Here is a 16,638-nt window from a genome sequence, read left to right as displayed (position 1 = left end):
CTAAAACGTTTTTAAGATCCGAAACCATCGGTAAAAATTATATAGATAAACAGCAAGCAGTGCTAAGTTAAAACCTAGATGCTCATTTTCACAAATTAATAAGTAGCTCATTCCAGTCTTTGGTTGATGGCACAAACTGTTCTCCTTCCCACAGCCCAGCAGATGCTGTTTTAATAGGTATGGGGGGGATTGCATCTTAAGGAACAGAATCTGAAGGTAACAGGAAGGCAGTGGTTACTTTTAACCATAGCCTATAAATACATTTTCAAGAGATGCTATATAGTGCAAATTAATTTCAACTGAATCACAAGCTTAGGATAGTGACAGGCAGCTACCTCTCAAAAGTGAAGCAAGTGCAGAGAAACTGAAATTCAGATGTTTGTATAGACCTAGCCTCAGGAAAGGTCATTTGAATCTTAGAACTAGATCCAGAACATCAGTGGCACGCCCACCTGGAAAACTGGCATTTGTGATCAACAAAAGCAGATTTTGATGAATTATTCTAGTAATCTTTTTGGCCTCTGTGTATTGAAAATTACACAAGTAAATAGTTGCTCATTGCACAGGCTATGTATACACCCTTTTGTTCTTTTCCTTCAACATGTTATAAGCTGTCCTCCAAGGGAGCAAAACATATATAGTGCGAGGAGTTATGAGGAATGCATCCATTTTCATCAGTGGAGTGACAGATTGCATTCCCTCATGGTGTAGGGCACGTGTTTATTTCAACCATTTCTTTCCTCTGAAAGGTGCCTTATGCACCTTCTGGTTTTCTTCTGTCTGAAAAAGATCAAAGCATTCTAAAGTCTACTGTTACAAAGTTCTCCAACCCACATGGGGGTGACGAAAGCAGCTGTGTTGTGTACATGAATTTGAGTATGGGTGCAGAGTACTGCTTTGGGGTACCGCCCCTGCCAGCCCAACTATGACAGGCAATATAAACAAGATGACTAGCATCTTTAATTCGCCAACCGATGCTTAGCTGCCTATCTGTGAGGAGAAAAAAGGGAGAAGCAGATCGTTTGAAGCTTTATAGTGCCTGGCACAACACTAAGGTATGTGGCAGTTATGCTTGAGGATTTGTGAATCTTAGTCAACCCTACCACTTGTGTACCCAAACTTTATTCTCCCCTAGCAATCATTAGTAGAAAATTAATCAAGGCTTCTTATTTCTGATAATATCACTTGTGGACTTAATGTTCAGGGTTGGTTTTTTTAAAGAATTAGGTGGAGGTGAAGAGATGCTAAAAGTTACAATATAAACAAAATATAAAGATTTGGCGCATCAAAGATGTATTTAGGAAAGAGAATATTCTTATGATGACAATATTCTGGACTTTCAGACCTTATGTGATGCTTTCATCCAGAAACCTGATTTTTTAAATTTTTATTCTAAGCATCAGTGAAAATAATTAAAGAATGTACCCAGATAATGTGTACCAATGTGCAAATTACTGTGTGAACATCTATAAACCTTTACCAAAATATTTGCAAAATCAGTTTGACATCAGAGATATCTTCTAGTTCTTAGATTTACACATTGGCTCTTAACACTTTTGGTGGGAGAAACTTTTTGTTGATTTCAAGCTTTTCTTTTGTGTAGCATAGTTAGAACCAGGGAGCTAGTAAAAGGAATTAACATATTTCTTAAAACAAGGTTATCTTTGAAAACATAGGAATTGCTAATAATCATCTGGAGAACATGATTTCTCTTTTTATCTAACATTCAAAGCGAATCTAATAAATGTAAAAGACCCCTGTAAGATACAGGTTTAACTCATTCATTTTAACCACTGCGGATGAAAGAACATACTTCAGCCTCTGAAGCGAAGTCTCATATTTAATTATGTTAATAGGTCATGGTTTGATAATTTTCAAAACTTTGGCATTTACACATTCCAACTCTATACCATTGTAAAGTGATGCAGGTATATGTGTGTGTGTGTGTATATATATATATATTTCAAGGTGCTTAAAGGCTTAGCCAGAAGAACAGTGTTTTAACTGTTTTACAGTGTAATCTTGTACATGTGTAATCAAAAGCAATGCCTACTAAGTTCTGTCAAACTTCTTTCCAAGCAAGTGTGTGATTGTAGCCTTCAGTCAATTAAACCTATTGAAATATTAACCATCGTCAGCCTTGAAGGGTATTTAGTGAAGACAAATGTCTTATGAGCAAATAACACAGATAAATCCTACTGTGGAGAAATAATCTGAAACACTACATGTAATTTTTATTTTATTTTCAGGGAATACACCAGGACAACGGGCTCTCCCTTTTTCTTTTCAAAATGTAGATTTCTGTTCAGTTCACTCCTCTGAAATGGTGCTACATATGTAAAGCCTTGCATATGCCCAAATGGTTAACTTTATCATATTGTTCTTTACATAAAGCATATTAATTAAACTGGGGGCAGCTGATATATACAGTGGTACCTCGGGTTAAGAACTTAATTCGTTCTGGAGGTCCGTTCTTAACCTGAAACTGTTCTTAACCTGAGGTACCACTTTAGCTAATGGAGCCTCCTGCCGCCACCGCGCAATTTCTGTTTTCATCCTGAAGCAAAGTTCTTAACTCGAGGTATTATTTCTGGGTTAGCAGAGTCTGTAACCTGAAGCATCTGTAACCCGAGGTACCACTGTATTGCAGGACACTGCTGATCAAGCGAATTTGTAAAGAGCCTTGCAACTGGTGAACATCTTCAAATGTTTCAAATGCCTGTCCCTGGCTTGGGAAGGGACGAGGGCTTGGATGTGAGAATGACTGCAGTGTGCATGCAGTTCCACAGCCAGAGCTGTGTGTGCGAAATAGTATATTATTATTATTATTATTATTATTATTATTATTATTATTATTATTATTATTACAGTAAAAAAAACCAAACCTACTCACCTCTGGTAACTGCAGCCTAAATGAAGACACTTGGAAGCAAAAGAGCATCCTAGCATTCTCCCCCCAGGGTTCCTGCTTTTAGGCTTAATCCTGTAATTAAGGTTAGCTTTGTATTTTTAGTATTGTTATAAGTTGGGAGAGGGGCAAGGATCCCCTGAACTCTTAGGTGCCAGATCCTCCCCATAATTCCTGGATTTAGTAAAAGAGTATGAGATGGGGAGTCTGTTTTATGCTCCGGAGAGGGTCAGATGTGATATTTGGAATCTGAGGCTGCAGCAATGGGAAAAACAGGACCCTCTTGGGATGTGAATGCTCTGCACTCTCTCCATCTAGGAGCAGGTTGTGTATATGTTTAAATAAACCATATATCATAAACACCACAGACTCTGCTGTGCCTCATTTTCCTAAAAGGGAACCTACTCTAGTAAATGTGCCTGCAGCCTATGGACTCTCGCCCAGCTCATAGAGATTGGGGTGGCATGTTAACTATATTATCAATCCCTCTGGTTTTTTGTTTCAGTACCAAAGGCTAGGATAACAAACATACAAACAAATCTTATGCACACTTTCCTGAGAGTAAGCGCCACTGAACATAATGGGCCATTTTTCACCCGAGTAAAAATCTGCACTATTACAAGGCTCCTTAAACTCCACAGTTAGATTGCTCCAATTATCATCATAGCAATTTTGATTTAGAACAGTCTTTGGAAGTCATTAATGTGCTGCTCAATGTGCATTCAACAACACTGAACAAATACGTTAAAAATGATTAAGAGGGTGTGTCTAAGATCCTACGGGTTGGTAGTTATTACCTGGTGACTGTTCAATGTCCTAGTCAAGTTGCATGGCAAGAGAGGGAGCACCATTTTATGGTTTGCCTCAGGTCCCAAAATGTCTTGAGCCAACTCTGATTGGAAACGTATCCTAGAGCGGAGGAATGTTTGGTGTTCCAGATATTGTCCCTTTATCTGTGGCCATTGTCCATAGTTGCTGAGGCTAATGGGAGTTGTCCCTTTATCTCTGGTCATTGGCCATAGTGGTTGGGGCTGATGGGAGTTGGGAGTCTACCAACATCTGGAGGGCCACAGTTGTGCAACCCCTATCCTAGATCAAGAAGCCATGGCTGCTTTCCCCAAACAAAAACCAATCAATCAATAAATGCAAGTGGATAGTTTAAGCAGGCTTTTTGAGAAAGAAAAAAAGTTTTTTTCTGCAACATGCAGTTTTAACCACCACTTTTTTGGAGCCACGGTTGCAAAGGAAATGATCAAATTTAAATCCAAAGAAGAAGAAAAGCACAGTACATTGAAGTGAGAATTTAGTTATTATCAGGGCTTTTTTTCAACCAGAGCTCACCAGTGCTCAGCTCCCGTCCCTCTTGGACAGGCACAATTGCCATTCTAAGAGAGCAAGGGAGAGGTTCATGGTGAGTTCCAGCACCTCTTTTTCTGGGAAAATGTCCCTTGTTATTATCATCTGCTTCACATGGGGAAGATGATCCAGCTAATAAATTTCTAAAATGATATTTTAAAAAATGATGTAGTTAACATGAGATTCGTTTGGGCAGCTGGACAGTGTTATGAACAAAGTAATAAACATAATCCTATTTCCATATGCTGATTTTTAAAGCTCATGATTTTGCCTTTTTTATTTAAAAAAAATGTTTGAAGTGGCAGAGATCAATTTACAAAGGATTGAGCTTATCCCCCTTACATGTAAAAACAGTAAAAATGTCATAAACACAACACACGTCTTAATTCCGTATACAAACGGGTCATAATCTTTTCACTGTCTCTGGGCCTGGGGTTGCCTCATCTCTTCTGGCACGTTCCCCTAGAAGATGGCTCTGCCTCAAGGTTGCTTTTCTTGGTCTAATTTGGAATAGCTGTTATTTTATTTGTAAGCTACCTTGAGTCCCGGTCACGGAAAAAGGTGCGGTATAAATAGAAATATTATTATTATTATTATTATTATTATTATTATTATTATTATTATTATTACACAACACAAACAAATCATTTAGATATCTCTTATTTGTTTTGAGCCATCAATTTCCATGTGGCAGCTTGAGATTTATTATTGGTCTCCCAGTTTTCTTTATGCTGCCCCCTCCCACATGCAGTGAAGGTGATGCAGATTTGATCACAACAGCTGCGAGGTGTCAGCAATTTTGTGTTCAAAATAGGCCTCCTCAGGATGCTTTTCTGTTCACAAAGGGGAAGCATATAGCTCTATAAACATTTGCCTTATGCAAAGGAAAGCAGCTTGGAGAATATCAGCATGGCCCTTGTGGAAAAATAAAGCCTCCTCCTTTGTGTGCCTTTATTCCGCTGCTTGCCATGATTGTGGCAGATCCAAACCTTGGGTGGTAGTCAACTAAATTTTACTCAGAGCACACCCATTGAAATGAATGAATATGGTTAAGTTAGGTCCATTAATTTCAATGGCTCTACTCTGATTAAGAATTAGTTGAACATCACTAACATTCAAGTTAGTAATTTAGGATGTCCAGGGTTAATCACAAATTAGTATTTCCTGGCTATTGAGACTGGATTGGAAGGACAATGGGAGAAAGGAAGATGTCTCTTCAAAATAACCTGCTTATTTAGCACTGATCTTGATTTGATGGCACAAAGTTTGCAGGATGGTTATGCTATGTTGGCTATTTATTGAGTATTCGTTCTGATTTATTTCCAGTGAAGTTATACAACATCTTACTGAGAAATTGTTACCGCAAGCTTTTCGGTGTATTTTCCCCATTGCTTTACATACTGCAGAAAAAGTTCCTGATTTTGGGGGGGGGGGGACAGGTTTGTTGCAACCTGAATTTGCCAGTTTGCAACTGAACCCCACTCACAAAATACAGACAAATCTGGAAGCAATATGAATATCCACAAGAAATATTTTTTACCAAACAGAGACTGCTTGCATAAGAAATAAAATGGCATTGGTTCCACACACTGCGAGTGATGCCCATTCATGGAAAAGAAGCACTCTGAGTTGTTCTGCTTACAATTCCTGGAAATAAGACCAGTCTTGTGCGAAATACAGCCAGTGACCTCCATGTGGCCTCACATTGGGGGAGTCCCAAAACACTTATGCCGAATTTGAAGTGCTTTTCAGTTATCATTATTTTTAAAGCAAAACAGTCTTTCTCTAGAGAAAAAAGACAAAATGTACATCTGGTTTCTGGGAAAAGAAACGAAAGGGGCCTTCTTTTCTTAGTCACAAATACATTGCAGCCCATTTTCTTCCTAACTCCTAAACCTCCATAGTTAAATACATACACAAGGGTAGTTGTTTTCAATCTTCCCGAGAAAGACAGACATTTTTCTATGACAAAATAATTAAATCCAGTCAGGTAGCCTCAGCAGGGAAGATGCACAATGTCCGCCTTTCTAGTGGCAGTGCCCAGATTCTGGAACTTCCTTTCTAGAAATGTTCATTTAACTCCCCCAGCCCATCCTGCCAGTAGTCTTCCTCGGTCCTGATACTGCTTCCTCCACTGCTGATACTTACATCACAAATACACAAACATTAATGGCATTTGCGCAATTACTGTCCCCCAGCTGTCTATGTATTTTGGATTGCAGCTTAAGAACAATGTTTTCGGAAATTACATTAAACAATAATATAACAAAAAAGTAATGCATTTTCAATAAAGTTTACAAGAAATAAAATAGTTAACCCCCACTTCATTTCTGGATTGATCAAATATCTCCTAACACACACTGCAAAATTCTGAACTAAAGATGGCCATGACTAAGGACAGAAAATAAATATATCAGTGTGAGAAACTCAGATTGGATTGATACCAGTTCCTGAGAACTGTTCATTGGGCAGTTGATAAATCTAAAATATAAATCTTTAATTTAATAAATCTAAAAGATAAATCTTTAATTATCCCCATCACATAATTAAAGTTCTTAAGGTTCCCCATGGGAGAAGCAATAATTATACCAGTGAAAATCTCTGGTGGGTCGCTGACAGTCGGAGTAGACAATATTGGGTTAGGTGGACTAATGGGCTGAATCTGTATCAGGCAGTTGCACATGTCCAGTGCACACATCCCAGTGGTGACTGGTATGGCGGAAGACAGGAAGACCAACAGTGGAGACAGAGCCAAGGATAATTTGCCTCCATTCTCCTCCTTGCTGAGTTCAACAAAGGCATTACTGAGTGAGACTAAGAAGGAGGCTGACAGTCAGTGCCACAACCCTTGGACTGGTTGTAAGTTAGGAGGCAGACAGGTGGGGACTGAATGAAGGCAAAATCATCTTGGTGGGGCAGTGCCCAACTTGCCCTAATGGACCAGTATATACTACTATTCTCCCATACTGCATATGGAGAGAAGGGGACTGACGTAGAGAGAGAATGGCTTGTTAAATGCCACCTCATGAGTTTATGGTAGAGTTGAGATGTGAGCTAGAAACTTCCAAATTCATAGTTCACTTCCTTAGCTACTATATTACACCTGTGCTCATAAGAAGTTTCAGACAACCACAACACTGCTTTTTCTTTATTTCAGACTGTATGTGTGCTTTCATAGGTCTCTTTGTATAAGCTACAAATCATACATATCAAATAAATTAATAATCAAAGTTACATATATGACAATGCCAATAACAAAGATGTCTACCTTTCAGTCTCTTAGCATTCTTCCTCACTGAATAGGTTGCGGAATAGAACTTATTCTTGGAGTTAAAATATAACCACTTGTAGAGCGAGACAGTAAGGATTCTTTAGTTATATACTTGTGGGTTTCTTAAAATGTATATATTTTATTTCTGTACAGCTTTTCCCGTGTCTTGAGATGGCTCACAACAGTATTGCATGCTGAGATAAGAAAGGTCTTGTCTTGACAGATCCAAGAAACAAAGAGAAGGAATCATTGAAACCATATTTTGCAAGAATCATTTGCTTTCTATAGAGGCAGAAAAGGCTCTGGTGGTATGTGCTGATCCAGGATGAAGTTCCAAAACTCTTGCACAATGTCTACAGATGTTTGTACTATGGGTAGAGTCTTTCTTTCTTTTTCAACAGAAAGAATCTTGGATTTGATTTTTTAGTGACATTTTGAGAAGATTTTGAGGGGGGAACACTTGGGAAATATCAAAGCTATTTATGTTTGAAGGAGTTATGGCAAAGCTATTGTGCAGCGTAGCACGAAAACTTTGACCAGCCTTGTAGTAAAACAAAATGCTTTTGTCCTTTTCCTCAAAGCATCTAGCTGCCCACTCTTCCTGAAGCCCCAGCTGTATTTCCTCTCCATTTCTTTTTATCTATATGATGAAGAGGGATAGGAATTCGGTGATGGCTCTGTGCAAATATATCAATGTATGATACTTGCAAGAACTGAGTACACCTATCCAACAGATGGTCTGTGCTGTCTGCTTTGATAGTACCAACCATCTACTGGGTGGGTGTGTTCTGACTGCCCTCAGCCCAAACAGATTATCAGAATTAGCATGCCTGCTAGCAAAACTGATCACTGTGAGCACTATGCAGGCAGCCCCATTCCAGCAACTGGAATTATATGTGCAAGCTTCACGGTGGGGATTATGTGTACCTCACCCTACTCTATATGTGAACTAAGTAACAAAGATCTTCATCAACCATAGGCATGGGCTTGGGCAGGTCCAACTATATCCTATTTAAATGCTCTTATGAAAGTCTTTTAACTTTTAAAAGCAAATTTTATTACATCTTAATGGGTGGGTTTTTTCCCAAAAGAAAGAAGCCCAAAGTCTGCTAAACTAGGGCAGAACTTGTTTATAGCTCTTTGGTTGCCAATTACAGAAAAGATTCCATGTGCGGGTTGCACTTGCTAGATCAAGGCATGTTTATGTGTCTCTAACGAAACAAATGTGGTAGAGTGGGCCGTTCAAATAAGTGAGCTTTGTTCATCTCGTGAATAACTGATTTTATGCTTTTGTTATGCAGAATGAAGTCTTCAATATAAAAGCCATTTTAGAAGCCTGGACTCTTGCGTACTGTTGGATATAGTTATTTAGTTGAGGACTTGTTAAAATAGCCTGGCAGCTTATGCAATGAGTCTGTCAGCCACATGCTTGGATGTGCAAATCAATCTGTAACTGTCTCATGGTGGGGCAAATCCATATTAGCTACTGAGCTTGGGTTGCCAGCTTTGGTCAGGCAAAATACAGGACAGGTGGGACAAAATAAAGGACAGGTTGGGGGAATTGTGGAGCACATTCTCTCTCATGGCACCAAATCCTCCCTCCCCCCTTTGAGAAGGTGAGGTTCTCCTCATTCAGCCTCCCGCCACCCTGGCCTGGCCTGTAGATGGGCAGGGGCCATGGGTAGAAGGCCAGCTCCCACAGTGACTTGAGCTACAGCTCCATCCTCTCACCCCAGCTGGCATCAGAGAAGACTCAAGGGCAGAGGAGGAGGAGAGGTCAGGTCAGGGTGGTGTAGAAATGAAAAATCACGGGAGACGAGAGAGGCAGGTGTAGCTAGGCGTCTGTCAGGGCGGACCCTGAGAGCCTATTTTATTGAATATTGCAAGCATTGCCAAAAGTGTGCCTGTGGCTGATTGGTTGATACATACACACAGAAACTTGTAATTGGTTAACATAAGTACTAAGGCGGGAATTACATGTGAAAGGTGGGGATTACATGTGATCATTTATCATTGATGGAGAGAAGGCTGAGAATCGGAGCTGGAACTAGACAGGCATGAAGCCTCCTAATTGAATTGTAACTAGGGATTAATTGGCACAAACAATATAACAATCGGGTTTTATAGTTATGGTCAGCTAGGCATGGAGAGCAAGTACAGTTTGTTTTCCATGAGCTTAGGATGTCTGTTACTAATGATTGATTATATCATGTAACAATGTAATCAGGTTCTGTAGTTGTGATCAGCTAGGCATGAAGAGCAGGTTCGTACAGTGTGTGCAAAAGCAGGGAAAAGCCTACAAGCAGAACTTCTCAGAAAGCATGAGAAAAGAGGAGCAAGGCTTCCCCAAAATGGAGCAGTTTTGTGCAGAAAGAGACTTAACAGTTTTGTGCAGAAAGAAGACTTCCCTTTAGGGTGGTAGAGGGGCAGTGGCTGAGGAGGAGGAGCAGTGAGAGGGAAGGAAGGAGGGGAAGAGGGAGAGAGAGGAGGTTGCTCCTTCCCTCTACTGACACTTGTGCCGGGCCAGACACCCCTTCAGCCATACCAACAGCAACACAACTGCCATTTTGGGCCAGCTGAGCTCAAACATGGGGGGTGGCATCCTGTTTGAAGTCCAAACAGGAAGGGGGACACTTTTGTCCCAAAACAGTGTGATCGCAATTTTCTAGGGATGGATGACAACCCTATGCATGATGGAATGCAAACCTGTTCTCTTGCTTGACTCCTAGGATGCATAAGCACAGGCTCTTTTGTGCCAAGTCCTGAAACAACCTACCTAAATATAAGTGAGCTTACAAAAAAGAAGAGCCCAAGCAAAAACTCCCATCAATTAATCTTTTTAAAAAGGTATGAGATCCTGCATTTTTGTAAAGTACCCAGAAACAGTGAGTGTGACATACAACAACACACATACCGCACACTCTGAGCAGATGGGTATACTCTGTGCTAGTAGGGAACACGCTCCCATCAGACAGCTCCAGACCCAGGATGATTGGGAGTGGCCATCACAGCCACTACAAGAACGTAATGCTAGACTAGATGGAATTTTGCCCTGAACCAACCAAGCTCTCCTTATGTTCTTAGATCATGATCTGCCGGTGGTTCTCTCGGTAAGCTGCAGAAGATCAGCAAGGATTCTGACTCTCTATTGTTTAATAATAGCAACAAAAAGCCTTTCCCCACATTCCAAATTAGGCTTTTGAGAGGAATAAAGCTTGTAGGGTGGAATCAGGAATTAATTTTTGTGTGATAGGACTATGAGCTAAGTGCTGGTACTGAAAATAAATTCATGGGCTGCATATCAATTCAGAGTTACCCTATTCCTTAATACTAACAGTATGTTGCTTCTGCCCCTGCCACCAATTTAAATTTGGCTTCAGTTAATAGATCTTGAGGTTCTAGTAAAAAACAAAAAAACAAGTAGATCCCACAAGCTTGGAGGGTGCCCACCTGATCAGTACTGTATTGTAACTTGAATCAGACTCTTTCCTATAGGCAGCTAGCTTAGCTTTCTGACATTTGTGTAAATTGCAGCAACACCAAATATCAGATAAATGTTAGATTGAAACATCATGAGAAAAATTTCCTTCCAACCCAAGCGGACCTTCTGCTGCTATATTACCCACAACCTATCTGGTTCACACATTCCCACATCATGCCATTCCACTGTGGCCCTTGCCTTTGGCTTGCTCCATTGCATTAACTGCCAGCCTTCAAGTCTTGTGTTTTATCCTTATTTCTTAATTATTTAAACTGGTTGTGACTATTTTATATACCAAAAACTGTTTGGCTTTGTGCAGGTTATGAGAAATGCATGACTCGTTCACAGCTCAGTGAAGTTTATAAACCTGGTGAGGGGGGTGCAATTAGTTAAGTTATTGTCCCTGTATTCGTTTTCCCTCTTTCTTCTTCTTCTTCTTTCGATATTGGCACTGAACGCAAGAGAACCTACGAGGGAGCAGATGAAGCAAGAGAGTTCTGAATAATATCCTCTCTGGACTACTGCCCACTGCAAAAGCCACACTGTCAGTAGTTAGACCTGTTAAAATTATCTGGAAGAGGCATGGGTTGTGATGGGGAGGGCCCATATGGCTGACTTTTCTAAGTTCTCGAAATATGGCTCAAGAAACAGTGAACAAGACAATGGGACAGTTTGAGCATGAGAATCTTTGCTTCATAAACAAGGGCAGCATGATGTAGTTCACTCATAGAACTAAGCAAAACCACAGCTTAGTATAAATGAGCAAGCATGTGGGCTCCCAAAACGGAGATTATTGCCATATTGTTCTACATATTGTTCTACATGACATTAAAGCTAAAATAAAAAAATTCCTTCCAGTAGCACCTTAAAGACCAACTAAGTTAGTTCTTGGTATGAGCTTTCATGTGCATGCACACTTCTTCAGATACACATGCACACGAAATGCTCATACCAAGAACTAACTTAGTTGGTCTTTAAGGTGCTACTGGAAGGATTTTTTTTATTTTGACTATGGCAGACCAACATACCTATCTGCAACTGACATTAAAGCTGCAATTGTTTACCCGCTTGCCTGGGAGTAGGGATGGGGCAAAAATTCAGCTCACATTTATAGCCAAACCTATGAAATTTACACTTTCCGAAACAATAAGCAAAACGGAACACAGTCATCTTTCAAAATGCAAACTCCTCCTGATTTGGCAGTGCAGTTCTCCAGCCAATGTATATGTACAAAAATGCTCATACAGTATTCAGGTAAAGTGTGCATATAAATGCATACATTAATGAAAATAGCATATAAAAGCACAATTGCTTTGCAAAATATGTATATTAGGCAAAAAGTATATATAAACATGTGTATATTAGGAGAAAATTAGTAGTGAAATGTTGGTGAACTTTCATGAGGACCTGAAAAAACAAAACCTGGATGTAGAAATATGAAGAAACAAAGCTGAGCTTTGAAAATGAGAAACCGAGAAACCAAAACTGAGATATTCACCCATACCTGGGAATCAGGTTATAAGCTTGCACTGTAAAGTACCATTTCCCATTTCATTCCAAAGAGCTACTTTGGAATTGGGAATTCTAATTACAATTTTTCACTCCCCCACATACAATTTGAACAGCAGATTTTCCATGACATTTTAAAAGTTAATTTTGAAATATCCATTGCTTTCATCATGATCCATTTTCCTTATGGCACTGGAGGCTGCTTTTCAACAAACACATGCTCAGTACTTTGTGGGGCATACAGACCTAGTTCCATGGTTCGGTGGATGCTAATCAGTAACTTTTATTTCTACCACTTAGAGTAATATGTAAATCCAAATTTTATAACACTATCAGGGAAAAAAGTTCAAAATAAAAATGGAGGGGGAAGAGCAGGAGGGAAAGAGATGTTTCTGAACAGGATCATGCATACTTGAGTCTAAAAGTGAGAGCTGGTTCTACACCCATGTTAAGGCTGAAAACATCGCTGTATTGAGGCATGTGTGACTGTTGGCCATATTCAGATGTGATACAATTGGCAGAATCACATCATGCATTTAAAGTGCATTCAATGTGCATTTAGACCACATGACTTCTCTCAAAGAATTCTGGAAATTGTAGTTCACCCCTCAAGACCTACAGTTCCCAGCACCCTTAACAAACTACAGTAGTTCCAGCACTCCTGATCTACTCTAATCTTTATCCAGAGGGAAAACAGATAATTACCGTACTTCTGACTCAGCTCATTGTTTGTTGCTCCCGAGCAAACCGCAAACCAAGAGCGAACATTCATTTCAGATCACGGTTTCTCACCCCTGATTTGGATATCATGCAAAGTCTGCTGCTCCATGGTCTGCTTCCTCTCTGGAGGAAGGGAGGAGCAAAGTTGGGGAGCCTGAGCTGGGTACACCGGTACCTTGTACCCAAATAAGCCTCTTAGTTTAAATTTCTAGACTTCCTTTCAACATCCCCCAAGAAATCACAAAAACACAAGCATGATTTTGCAGTCTGCAAATCGTCCTATGGCAGTACAGAAGTATTTTCAGTTCAGCACTAAAAATATATATACGTTGCATGGAGTGGTGTAAATCAATTAAGAGCACACTTGTGAAATTGACTAGGGGAGACTGGAACGTATAAAAGTCCAGCCTTGATACACACAATTTTAAACTGCTTCTCCTATAACTCATACCTGCTCTTTGTCAATACTGGGACTATTAATTTCTTTCTATGCATTTTTAAAGTATTTAAAAATAACTAAGATGTCGCTTGCTTTTTCAAATTCAAATCATTGCCAGGTTTCTTCTTCTCCTCAGACTTAAGGAAAGGCTAGAACTATACTAGGGCTGTGAGTGAGTGTCCAACCCTTTTGCATTCATCAGAGCCAGCAAAGCCTGTGCCTAGTCAACAGATAAAACTGGACTTTACGGAAGGATTTGATATTTTACCAAAGAACTATTCCAAATGCTTTTCTAGCAATTATTTGTGTCTGGCTTGCATCTGGGGATGTTCTCATTGCACTCAGTGGAATTTTTCTATGATTAAAATTACACAGGATTAAGTTCAAGTACACTCTTTTCCTGTTTGCAAATGATTTGAAGAGTCATGCGGAGCGGGGAAAAACACCTGACCACATGCAGTAAATTAAAGTGGGAGGGGGGGAGCCCATCCAGGTACTCTGATTAATTTGGCTGCAACTCGGTATGGCTCTATGTAAAAAGGCTAGAAGAGGAAAAGGTTTGCAGCAATCCTAGGGGAGGAGGGTGACAGCAAAAACTCCAGGAGCATCGCTCGTATTCTCTTCAGACAAGACGACAAGAGGACGACAAGAAAGAAAAGCTGCTCTGATTTGCACTAGTGAGTACTGAATGCAGTAGCCACTTGCTACTTTCATAGGAAAATAATAATAATACCTTTTCTGATAAATTCTGCATTCTAACATACCTTTATGGAGAAAAGTTTACATTTTAGACTCTCCATTTCCCACTTCCAGCCAGACCCCAAAGGATGGCTTGGTGGGATGAAAAAGTGAATCCAAGAGTTACCGGTACTCAGATCTTCCTAGTATTCAAATATTGTGCTGTATTTGCTCTCCTTTTTAACATTTAAAACAAAACTTTATCATCACTTGTTACACTGAGCTCATTTGTTTGCTTCATTAATCTTATCAATTTTACTTCTTCTAACTTTGGTTCAAAAGATTCTTTTTGATTTTGTTTCCTTCACTTTTTTATACTAAAAAATGTATTCTGGTCAAGTACATTCGGTATCTGCATTTTTAGGAATGGTGTATGAAGTTTAAAGTGGGGCAGCATTTATTTAGTATTCTTTCATTATTTTCTGAAGGTTTTGGAATCACTCCGTGGAGACAATAGTAACCGTTTTTCATTTCTTACACATTGTTCTTTTGGTCTTATATTCACTACTGAAAATAAAAGAAGGATATATTTATTTTTAATTTAAAACAAGTTGCCTGATAAAACAAAAAAAAAGTTGCCTGATCAGAGGTGTTTTCTTGCGTAAGCAAGTGGTGACTAAATGGCGGTAGAATGATTATAAACTTCTTCCATATAACTGCAAAGTAATTTATTGCATATTAGTATTCTGAATGTTGGTTTCCTGTTTTAACAATATTCAGTATTTCTTTTCCCCTTTTAATTACATATTTTCAATTTTATCATTATTCCAAAATGAAGTAACATTTTGTATCACAAGATATACATCTTTTGTACTTTTTGTTGGCTTGGTTGTTTTCGGGAGAGGAATTCTTATCATTTTTAAAGTGTCTGAAAGATTCTGTAGGATCTCCTTTTGCTTCCAAAGACTATGGTGACTTCTGGTTTGTAATTTAGAATAATAAAATCATACTGGCAATTGTTCTCTTAAACATCTATAAATTTTCCTCAGTTTTAAGTCCTTTCTTTTCCCTTCTCAGGGGTATTGTTGCTTTTGCAGGAAGGAGAAAATAAAAGTTTCTAGTACGCAGGGAAAATGCAAAATAGTCTGTACAAGATTAAATTCTGTTTCCTTGATCAGCATTTAAATACTGGAATTTTGCCCACAGAAACAGACACTATTTGTCCTTGTCTATAACTTAGTTAGTTCTATAACTTAGATGTAATTAACCATTATATGTAGAAAAAATAAAGAAAAACAGTAAAAGCAGGCAAACTGATGGACTTTTGAAAGAGAAATGGATTATTTTTATAACCGTGTGACTGACAGATATGTGGACACAACTTATGTTTTGTGATGAACAATGTAACTTTGTCTTTTGCAACACAAATTTGCTTTTGTGGAGATCCTGTTTAATTCAATACATTTTTAATAATAATAATAATAATAATAATAATAATAATAATAATAATAATAATAATAATAATAATAATACTTTCAGATATTAAATCCACTTGAATAAAATGAACTTACTAATGTAAATTAAATTAACTTAATTATATGACTAGCCATTTTGAATTCATGGTTCTCTGTGTCTGGAAAATTCTCCATAGCCCTCATCATGATAATACTATTACCGCCTATTACTGTTGCAGTGAATGGGTCACTCTATTCTTGTATACATTTGGGCTTAATGGTGGATTTCAGATACAATGCTAACAAGCAGAAATGAGCAAAGGGCTCACATGCTCTCCTCTCTATCTCTGGCACAGCCACGAGGAGATAGGAAGCATTCACTGCTTGTTTTCAACTAACCACTGTGTACTGTCAGATGCACCAGACAGGGGATCTTTAGTTACTTTCAATTATGGTTTGTTGAGGATCAAACCATGATTTGTAATCCCGTGTTGTTAAAACAAATCACAGTTTAAAGGGACCAGGCTTTTCCCAGTTCACACATAATGATAAAGCGAATTGGAGTTTATCTCCAGTTAGGGAGGGGGAAGGGGAGGCTTGATTCTGCTTCTTCGCTACACGATGTTACATCTAGGGTTGCCATATTTCAAAAAGTAAAATTCCCGACAGCTTTTTTGGTGGAACAAACCCAAATTGTTGAGCTTTTCTGGGGAAACCTGTCTCATTTTCTTGGTCTTCTGTGCGTTTTTTGTGGTGGCCTTTGTTTCAGTCTCTGATTATTTAATCTATGTTTTAAATGTTGTACATTGTATATTTTCCATT

General features: G+C 38.9%; 1 protein-coding gene and 1 long non-coding RNA gene across 7 annotated transcripts in view; one reads left to right on the top strand and one right to left on the bottom strand.

The window, feature by feature from the left end:
• ASIP (agouti signaling protein) overlaps positions 1-16,638 on the top strand; it is a 95,559-nt gene that overhangs the window by 58,011 nt on the left and 20,910 nt on the right. The window lies entirely within an intron of this gene.
• LOC308588390 overlaps positions 1-16,638 on the bottom strand; it is a 92,829-nt gene that overhangs the window by 58,102 nt on the left and 18,089 nt on the right. For 2 of the 6 annotated variants that reach the window (XR_014008696.1, XR_014008697.1), the window contains one exon: positions 14,370-15,078. The exons of the other annotated variants lie outside the window; for them this stretch is intronic. This is a non-coding gene — a long non-coding RNA (uncharacterized lncRNA). Of the gene's footprint in view, positions 1-14,369; positions 15,079-16,638 lie in introns of those variants that run through there. 6 annotated transcript variants of the gene reach the window in all.

The sequence above is a fragment of the Podarcis bocagei genome, assembly GCF_964188305.1.
Source record: "Podarcis bocagei genome assembly, chromosome: 5".
Taxonomy (NCBI): Eukaryota; Metazoa; Chordata; class Lepidosauria; order Squamata; family Lacertidae; genus Podarcis; species Podarcis bocagei.
Note: the sequence above shows the minus strand (reverse complement) of the source record. Positions and strands in the feature narration are given on the sequence as shown.